We start from the raw sequence: 10,739 nt of genomic DNA, 5'->3' as shown, positions 1-10,739 counted from the left end.
ACTAAACAAAAGTACTATGAACAGGGTAGTAGGGCTAGTAGATTGCTGGCAATAAGACTCAGGAAACAGCAAACTTGTAATATGGTCCAAAAGTTGAAGTCAGATCAAACCCTAATTACTAAACCAAATCAAATTGCAAGTTGTTTTGCCAATTTTTTCGAGTCATTATATAAAAATTCAGATACATGTAAAGATAACAATACACTATCTGATTTGTTAGAAAAGATCAATTTAAAAACACTGCCAGAGTCTGTAGCAAAGGAGTTAGATGAACAAGAAATTTTACAGGTGATTTCAAACCTTAACACTTAAGAGGCTTAGCACTTAAAAAACTTAAGGACAAAGTCGCACCCTTATTACTGAAAGCTTACCACTGCGCTCTGGAGACTGGGACTATGAATTGAATTGAATTGAATGAATGCTTTATTGGCCATATGCAGGTTGCCCCGCAGAGGAATAGGACCCCTCCCCCCCGACTTACACACACAACAAAGACATCACATGGGAATACAGTCAGAGATCGGCAGCGTTACAGAAAAAAAAAAAAAAACTGAAAAAGTACACAACAATGGGAAAAGTACATGAGGAAAAAAAGAGACCTCTTCTCACGCTGGGCACCTATGGGAGGACAGCATGAGAACAGGAAACAAAAAAACTCCTCTGCACAGAGAGCACATAAATGTCCACGTCACAACATTGGGGCACGTGACAAGCCACCGGGGTTGGGTAGGGGGTGAGGAGTAATACGAAGGAACACAGCAGTCGTCCTACACAGCGCTACCATTCCAGCGTGGCACACGGACCCGCCGTCTTCCCCCACAGGAAACAAGCATCGAAGGCGTTTGGAAAGAGAGGGGGATGAGTGCGTGCTTATCAGTTTAAGTGTATGTGTGTGCGCGTCGTCCTGGAACGATGCTACAGTTGTTGTAATCCATAAAGAGGGCAAGGACCCCACAAACTGTCAATCATACAGGCCAATCTCATTACTTAATACTGATTTGCGCATTCTCACCACGATTTTAGCCAAAAGAGTTAGTAAAATTATTACACAGGTTATAAATCCAGATCAAACGGGGTTCATTGCAGGAAGGCACTATTGTCACGGCTGGCGGAGGGAGCCGTGTGGTGTGGAGGAAAAGGAGGACCCAAGATGCAGCGAACTGATGACAGAGTGATGTTTATTTACAAGGTGGTGGTGGTGGCAAAAACAGGCAACTCAACATGAGCAATTACAAACCTAAACTGGGAGAAACTAAAGACAAACCTGAGACCATACAAAAGGGGTGCGGGGCAGAGAGACGCAGAGACAGGAACGAAACACCATAGAATGCAGAGCTACACGGAGGAACGCAGTGATACATGGATGAACGCAGACGAGCCGACGAGGAGCACAGGCAGACACCAACTATAAATACACACACCAGGTAATGAGGAAATGGCACACAGGAGGGGACACAGCTGGAACTTAATGGGCATAACGAGACACAGACCTACAAAGTAAAACAGGAAATCTAGAACCCGAACCGGACACAAGGGGGGAGGACACAGAATAACTAGAACAGAGGGAAATAGTCACAAAACACAAAACGCTGGGTCAACGACCCAGGACCATGACAACTATGGCACTATATTGCCTTCCTGCAATATAGTGCCATATTGACAAAACATTGGCAATGGATATAGGAGGAAACATTTCACTAACATTCAAGGAGCGATGTGGCTTTAAATGGCCAGACGAAGGTATCAAGTATTTAGGAATTCAAATTCCTCACTCATTATCAGACTTGTTTAAAGTAAATTATGAAGTTATAGTTGCAAAAATAAAAAAAGACTTAGAGAGATGGACAGTCCTGCCTCTGTCTTTCTTGGGTCGGATCGAGAGTATACGTATGAATGTATTGCCAAGACTTCTAGACCTTTTTCAAATGCTGCCTATTAACATTCCCAACTCTACATTTGATAATTTAGATAAACTTTTTTCCAAATTTATATGGCAAAGCAAACGCCCAAGGATCAAGTTCCAAACATTAAAACTGTCAAACCTGCAGGGGGGATTGGCTGTTCCAAACCTGAAATATTATTTCTGGGCAGCTCAGATGAGACCCCTGACTGTATGGGTGCGGGATTTGTCTGAAACTCAGTGGCTAAACATTGAGAAGACAATGTGCGAAAGATCATTGGAATCCCTGCTTTGTTCTAACATTTCAATTAAAAATGTGCATATGGGGGAACGGACGAGGGTCACACTAAAGATTTGGCGTAGAATCAAACAATCATTTGGTCGTCCAAAAGAAATTTCAATTCTATCAATCCTCTCCTCCCTGCAGGGTTTTTCTCCTATTGTGGAAGACTCTGGCTTCAGAGCATGGTCACATAGCGGGCTTCATAAACTTTGTCATGTTGTGAGGAATGGGCACCTGAGCTCATTTGAACAGTTGAGGTCAGTTTTGGCTTCCTTCTTCTGACTTTTTTAGATTTCTGCAGCTAAGAAGCTTTTTGACAAAACATAAAGAATGGAGGCAAGTTTTGGAGCCCTCACCCATTGAGGAAATATTTCTAAAAATATTTCAAAGTAATTCCTCCCCAAAATTAATCAGTCATTTTTATAACGCATTTATGAGTTTCAATACAAATGCAACTTTGGATATTAAGGCAAGGTGGGAAGCTGAGACTGGCACTCAAATCTCAGAGGACACCTGGGAAGAGGTGTTCGGTGAAGCCCATCTGGTGACTAATTCTGGGCTGTGGAGAGAATTTAAATAGAAGGTGGTCATGAGATATTTTAGAACCCCAGAGATAATGGCCAAAATGAAGCCTACAAATCCTGACACCTGCTGGCGAAATTGTGGTACTTCTTTAGGAACCCACTCACATATATTCTGGTCATGCCCAAAAATCTGCCCACTTTGGAATGACATATTTAAAGTTCTCAGTACAGTTTTCCAACAATACAAAGACCAACAGTTAGCCATTTTAGGAGTCTTACCAAAGGGTTTTGCGGGAAACAATAAAAAGTATCTCTTAAGAATCTTACAGCAGCACTAAAGTGTATCACTATTAAATGGCTGAATCTTGACCCACCTTCATATAATATGTGGATTGATAAAGCAAGAGAAATTTACCAGATGGAGGAAATAACATCTGCTCTGCAGATTCAGAGAGAATTGTTTACTGAGCGTTGGCGACCCATACATGCTTTACTGTTTCAATAATTTAGCATAGGTCTGTTTCGTTTTGTCCATTTACGGCTAAGTTTGTCACATGTTAGGGCTGGGCGATATGGCCTAAAATCAATATCATGATAAATTGAGCAGTTAACCTCGATAACGATAAATGGACGATAACCACCCCAAGTGCCAAAAAACAAACTTTTTTTTTTTTTTTCATTTGATGGGGCTGTGGCAGGCAGCATAGTTCCTCCAGTTATTTTGATAATATTATTCCCCCTAGACCTATTCATTGCAATTATATTATTACCACTTTAAAGGACTGTAAAATGTCACTGAAAATAAATGAAGACAATAGTAGCAAGTACTTTTAGTGGTTAAGATTTATTAACTGAACAAAATAAAAAGTGTCGGATACAATATGTAACCATGCTCTCTAAAAAATGTATATCCCTTGTAAACAAAATAGTTTAATAATAAATATTATTTATTAAGAGGTTGGTTGTGTTACCTTGACTTGACGCAACAGTCTTTTTGCAGAGTTTACATTTAACAATTTTTTGATCAATATCATCCTTGTTGAATCCAAAATGTTGCCAAACGATTGATGATGCATTTTTTTTGTTAACAAGCGTCTCCTCTTCCTCCTCCACCAGCCTACCTCCGTCGCTGCTGCTTCAACATTTAAATCGTCCTCCATTTGTTCACCCGTGTCTCGTCTTGTTACAGGTAGTAGAGTCATGTGACTCCACCCCGTCAAGTCTGTAACGTAGCACAGCGTCTTAAAGGGACATGAACATCGCCAACCTGCACATGCCTTTCCTTTTTTTTTTTAAATACCGAATTTACCGACATGGGCAAAATGACGTCGATGAGAGTCATAAATTTCGGTAACGATAAATTTTTGATATCTCGCCCAGCCCTATCACATGTTATTTAATATTACATAAAGTTTTTGTTTTGTTTTCTTTTTGTTATGTTGTTGTCTGTTTGTTTGTTTTGCTTGGGTTTTGTTTTGTGCTTCCTAATTGCAGTTCTTATTTTAATCTACATTTCTGCATTGCGGTTCCTGTAACTGTCCTACTTGTGAACATTGACAAGTACAAGTTGCAATGTTGTAAATTATAATAAAAATTGAGTATAAAAAAAAGAACATTAAAGTCGTACATTTCTCATAAAAACAGGACAAAGACTTGAAAAAGTCGTGTTTTTCCTTCCAGGAACCACATGGCTTCACTTTTAAAGGTGAAGTGTGACAGAAATGGACATATTTGAAGTCCAACACCTTTTTCCAGTCACATTATTAAAGCAGACAAACTACAAGCTCATTTTCATTCCAACAAGTCATCTTCTGACCTGGACTAACAACACTGGTCTCTATGTGCAGCTGGCTGTGAGACCAGTGCTCAGGGAGCGTCTACAAAGTGCAACACTGAAAGAACATCACACACTCATTTGCTTCCAGCACTTTCACACAAACATCTACTGTCATTATTGTCACCAAACTCTGTGGATCCTTTATTGCAAATTCAAATGGGATCAAATGGTCAGACAAAAGAGGGTTATGAGGAAATATGATGAAATGTTGTGTATTAGCAGCAACTTATTGAATCTTTTTCCTCAGAAACCAAACAAAATGATTGACAAACATGTTTTTACAAACTCAGTGTTGGACTTGGATCAGCAGGATAAGCTGATGTTTAAAGGCATTTGAGTCTCGCTGTATGAGAGTCCAGTTCTTACTCAATATTTATGGATGATGTTCTTTCAGTGTTGCACTTTGTAGACGCTCCCTGAGCCTCACAGCCAGCTGCACATGGACCAGCTGACATTACCCAGCATTAGAGGCGGCTGTAAAAAATTCATGTTCCCATTTAAATGGTTTTAATTTGAATAAAACGATGTTGATTCATTCAATCCTGAATCGATGTTTAATATAAATGTATTTTGCCAGAATCTCAGGTTAAAGCTCACAAACTATTTCAACAAGCAGCAAACAGCTAAAACAGTAAATGAGAGCAGCTAAACACACAAAGATGGAAACACAGAGCGTGGATCGTTCACTCGACGGCACGTACACGGACACGCCGTCGGGGCTGAAAGTGGACAGCTCACAGATCCTGAAGCTGCAGGTTTCATCTGTCTCCAACCAAAACTGAGTGAAGCAGCAGCAAAAGAAGATCCAAACTCTGCTTCACGTTTGATCAATATGCTCATGAATTCTCTCTGACTTTGGCTGTTCCTGCCTGCACAGCTCTCTCTCTCTCAGTGTACTCCAAGAACAGCTTCAAACATCTGTTTCTGCATCATTCACTGTTTATTAGCCACCAGTCTGCTGTTGTGTTCAGTGCTGTCGGCCTCTGACAGTAAAGCCTCATTTCTGCTGTTCCATGGAAACTTTTTAAAATGATGACAGATTACAAACTCTCAGCTGTGTCTGTAATCAAACCTCTGTAACTTTGCTTCACTTCAGCAGCATCAGCTCATGTTCACATGTTGCTTCATGGTTTGCTTCAGTTTTTGATCAACTGCAGAATATTTTGAAGGTTATCTGCTATAAAAAGCCAGAAGAGGAAAATCTGCTTCATGTGTTTCTGTTTGATCCTCAGTGACTTTGACACAAAGGCCTCTGCTGTGATGATCACACCTCTGATCAAGTCTCACAGTGTCACAACTGATAAATGATCAGAGTTAGAATATTTCTGACTGTCTGCTGTGTGCCGTGACCTTTGACCTGCTAAAGACAGTCAGCTGTGGATTATTCATTGTTGTGTCTGATACTTAGAACTGTGAGGAAGAAGCTACACAGTTAATCAGGGTCCCCTCTCTCTGAATCAGGAAAGGTGGGCAGGCCGCGTGTGGGCCGCGGGCCATACGTTGAGTATCACTGTTTGAAATGTGAACATTGTTCTGCTGCAGTCAATGGACTAAACCAGAGAAGAAGAAAACAGACTTTACCATGAAGATCCTCAGTGTGGATCAGTATAATATCAGCCTGATGTCTGCAGTTTAGTGTCAGCACAACTTTCACATCATATTCATCTCAGCACAACTAAAACATGCTGACTGACCTCAGAGTTTCAAATCGACATCGTGGATTCTCCAGGAAACCACACAGATGCTTCACTCCTGGATCCTTCAGGTTGCTGTAGGTTCCACTCAGGTCCACCTCTGTGGGATACGAGGGGTTGGACTTCAGCGCTGCTGCCAGATAATCAAGGCCATTATCTGACAAACCACAGACACTGTATAAAGAATGAAAGATGTAAGTTTATTAGACAAAGTGCTTGAAATCATTCAGTGTTTCATCATCTGTTCAGAGCTGAAGAAGGTTCAGAATGTAGAAGTTTAGAAAATGGAAACTCCAAACAGCTGAAGCCAACAGGAAGCAGCTTCAAACAAACACAACAAGAGAAAAAACTCTGAATGTTTCACATTAAAGTCGTACATTTCTCATAAAAACAGGACAAAGACTTGAAAAAGTCGTGTTTTTCCTTCCAGGAACCACATGGCTTCACTTTTAAAGGTGAAGTGTGACAGAAATGGACATATTTGAAGTCCAACACCTTTTTCCAGTCACATTATTAAAGCAGACAAACTACAAGCTCATTTTCATTCCAACAAGTCATCTTCTGACCTGGACTAACAACACTGGTCTCTATGTGCAGCTGCCTGTGAGACCAGTGCTCAGGGAGCGTCTACAAAGTGCAACACTGAAAGAACATCACACACTCATTTGCTTCCAGCACTTTCACACAAACATCTACTGTCATTATTCATGTTCCTGCTCCTGCCGTCCCATTTCACAAGCCTTGCACTTCCGGCCTTTGCGGTCTTTGAGTACGCGGCCCTTGAGGACCGTTAAGGCTTCAGACCCTGAATTGTGATACAGCCAGTGAGTACTTTCATAGGCTGCATCCTCCTGAGGACCCGGCCTTCACGGTCTATGTGGGCCGGGTCCTCCGAAGGTCGGGTAGGCCGGAAGTGCGAGGCTGTAATATCAGACGGTCTAGCCTTCTGATTAGCATCACCGCTGTCTCGGTGGAGTTTAATAACCTCGGCCGTCTGCTCCTTGCTATCTAAAATATAACAGGACACTGGTGGATGACGTCAGTGCGCACACACAGTGTTTACACACATCTTCAACCTTTCCCTCTCTCTGTCTGTAGTCCCAGCCTTCTTCAAAATGGCCACCATCGTCTCTGTACCCAAATCCTCCACCATCTCATCATTGAACTTCTGGCGACCTGTAGCCCTTACCCCCATTGTGAGCAAATGCTTCGAGAAGCTGGTCAGGGACTTCATCTGCTCTGCACTACCCGACTCACTGGACCCTCTACAATTTGCATACCGCCACAAGAGGTCCACTGATGATGCCATAGCCCTGACACTACATACTGCCCTGTCACACCTGGAGAAGAGAGACACGTATGTGAGAATGCTGTTTGTAGATTACAGCTCAGTATTCAATACCATCGTTCCCTCAAAGCTGGACAGGAAACTGCAGGATCTAGGACTGAGCAGCTCCCTCTGCAGCTGGATTCTTAACTTCCTGTCTGACAGATGCCAAGTGGTCAGACTGGGCAGCATCAACTCATCCCCCCTCACACTGAACACTGGTGCTCCACAGGGGTGTGTACTGAGCCCTGTCCTGTACTCACAGGAGAGGGCGGAGTACAGTTTGCGGACTTATCACCAAAGGTGATGAGACGGCTTACAGGGAGGAGGTCAGCGCCCTGACCCACCGGTGTCAAGACAACCATCTCACCCTCAACGTCGCAAAGACAAAGGAGTTGATAGTGGACTTCCGGAGGTGCAGAGAAGTACACACCCCATCACCATCAATGGTGCTGCTGTGGAGAGTGAGCAGCTTCCGCTTCCTTGGTGTACATCTGGCTGACGATCTTACGTGGTCAGTACTAGGGCTGCACGATTTTGCATAAAATGAGAATCACGATTTTTTGGCTTAGAATTGAGATCACGATTCTCTCACGATTTTCTTTTCCAGTATAAATATTTATTGCACTTATTAACTGCACATCAACTTCGTAACAGTTGAGACTGAACATAAAAACAATAAATAAACATAAAAACAACAAATGTCTCACGTTTTGTTGTTGCCGCAAAATGTTGTACTGCTTGAAATTCCGTCTCCACCGTTGCTCCACACTGCGTGTATAGAGCAGGTAGTGCAACAATAGAAAAATAGTTGCGGGACGGCACTGTGTAGCGTTTGTCTAGGGTGTTGATCATTTTCCTAAATCCCTCGTTTTGCACAGTGTTGATGGGAGCCATATCTTTGGTCAGGTGATAAGTGATAGCCTCCCTAATTTCTTTGTGCCTGCGGGAGTTCGACGTGTATAGGGAAGCGCTGTATAAGGTTCCCGTTATTGATGTTTGGGTTGTTGACCGGGACGGATTTTCTCCTGTTACTTTCGTCATCCCTGACGTGCTCTCCGTGGTTTTTTCCCTGCTAATTTTCGCAGCCAGCTTCTGTACCACGTGGTATAAGGCTCCGCCCTTGTCATTTGTTGAGCAGGAAGAGTGAGCGCTTGTTTTCATGCAGATTACGTCCCGGATCTAAATGCGGTACAATCGTCGTTGTCTTTTCTCTCTCTCTTTTTTTTAAAATCGTTGTAATTTTGGAAATGAGATCGGCTTTACATCTTCCAACAACTGCTCACACTGTCAAGGCAATACACCAGACAATTACATCCACGCTCTTTGGTTCTGTCCACCAGTGCAAAAGTTTTGGCGCGAGATATGTGAAGACTTATCAAAGTGTCTGAAATGTAACATTCCAACTTCCCCCTTAGTGTGTCTACTGGGCAGCTTAGATAATGTCACTTCAGAAAAGAATATAGCCCATATGATCTTCACTGCCCTATGCATAGCCAAGAAAACAGTCCTCATGAACTGGAAAAATAAAAATAATCTTAATTCTAACCAATATAGAAATTATCTATTAGATTACATTAGTCTTGACACAGCCTCTGCCACCACATTAGATCAATTGCTCTGGGCCCCTTTTATCAGCTCCATCACCTAGTGGGGGTGGGGGGTCATAGTTTGGTCCCGCCTTCACTGTTGTGATTGGTGAGGGGGTAGGGACAGGCTTAGGGCGTCGGGGGGTTCCCGGGAGGCATCTTCCTTGGGGGGCTCAACCCGGGGTAGCGGTCACGTCCGGTTGGGGGCTCTGTTGGCTCTCAGGTGACTGTTTCCTCGCGGCTGCGTGCAGCGGGGCTAGGGGAGGGTCTGTGCTGACGGACGTGGGTTACTGACCTGGCAACCTGGCTGCCCCTGGGTGGGTCCGGGATGGGCGTGAGGTTCTGGGGGCGCTCCGTCTCTGGGCTGGGGCCCGGGCCGGGCCTCGGGGGCTTGGGTCCTGGTTGGTGTGCTGCCGGGGTTGTGGGCGGGTGGGTGCATGGGGGCCCGGCCCTGGAGCAGGGTGCCGCCGGTGCGTCGAGCCGCCTGGGGGGCTCTTCAACTGGTGGGGGGGATGGTCACATCTTGCAGGAGCTTTCTTCTCTTCAGGAACTCTCTGCAGGAGGGGGAGATACAGGAGAGGTGGAGGAAGATCTCAGCCTGGGCGTTTACCGTCTTATGTAGTCTGGAAGATGTGTGGATGGTGGGGTGGGTGCAGTTTTCTCTGTGGTGGGGTTGGGTGGACTGTCCAGGGCTCTGTGGAGCCGGAGGGCGCTACTGCACTGGGCCCCGGTCTGATGGGCCGCGGAGGGTGGGAGTGCCTACTGGGGTCAGCGGGGGAGCTGGCCCCAGGGAGGGGTTACCTGCCCCTCCCTTCCTTCCCTCCCCATCTCCAGCTGCCTCCCTCTTCCCGCTCCTCCACAACCACCCACACATGCAGGGCCTTGGAGTGGGGGTATGTCACCAGGGTGCAGAGGAGGCTAACCCCCCCCCTGTCCCCTTCTGGCTGCCTCTGCCTCAATTTTATCCCACAACTTAGACATTCACATTATTCACACTCTCATTACACATACATATAGGATCTTGGGGGTGGGCACAATCACGGAGTCCAAATTACCATCAGGGTGTATACCTCACCCCTGACGTCGTTGCCCACCTCTCAATTTTAAATACACTTAGTCATTGAGGGCTAGCAGGAGGGACTATGCGCTTACCTGCTGCTCCTTGGCAGGTAGCTCCAAGCCCTCCTGGGTTTTAATTACACCTTAGAACACATATGCATCAACACTACAATGAGCGGGTGGAGGGAGGTTTGGAGTCTTCTCCCACTCCCATTCTCTGCGGCCTGCTGGAGCGGGAGGGCTAGTGGGAGGAGTTGGCCGTCCGACTGCGGTCTGGGGTGTGGGGCCTCCCTGCTGCTGCGGAGTCGGGGTGGTCTGCCTCTCCCCACCGCAGGGAAAAGGGTAACACCACCTGGGTCTGGGTGCAATTCCCCCCTCCAGGGGCAAGGGTACCTAGACCCGGTTTGTAGAGTACGCTTGGGGAGTGTGATTGTGTGTACAGCGTCTCTTTATGTCTGTCTCCACGTTGGTTGAGTGTGGAGTGAGTGCATATGAGAGCATGAGGGTGGGAATGGATGTTTGTGTC

The sequence above is a fragment of the Mchenga conophoros genome, linkage group LG23 (genome assembly GCF_057382185.1).
Source record: "Mchenga conophoros isolate Kocher_MC1m ecotype Shallow Benthic linkage group LG23, M_conophoros_male_GT1.1, whole genome shotgun sequence".
Taxonomy (NCBI): domain Eukaryota; kingdom Metazoa; phylum Chordata; class Actinopteri; order Cichliformes; family Cichlidae; genus Mchenga; species Mchenga conophoros.
This window is presented reverse-complemented; position numbering follows the sequence as displayed.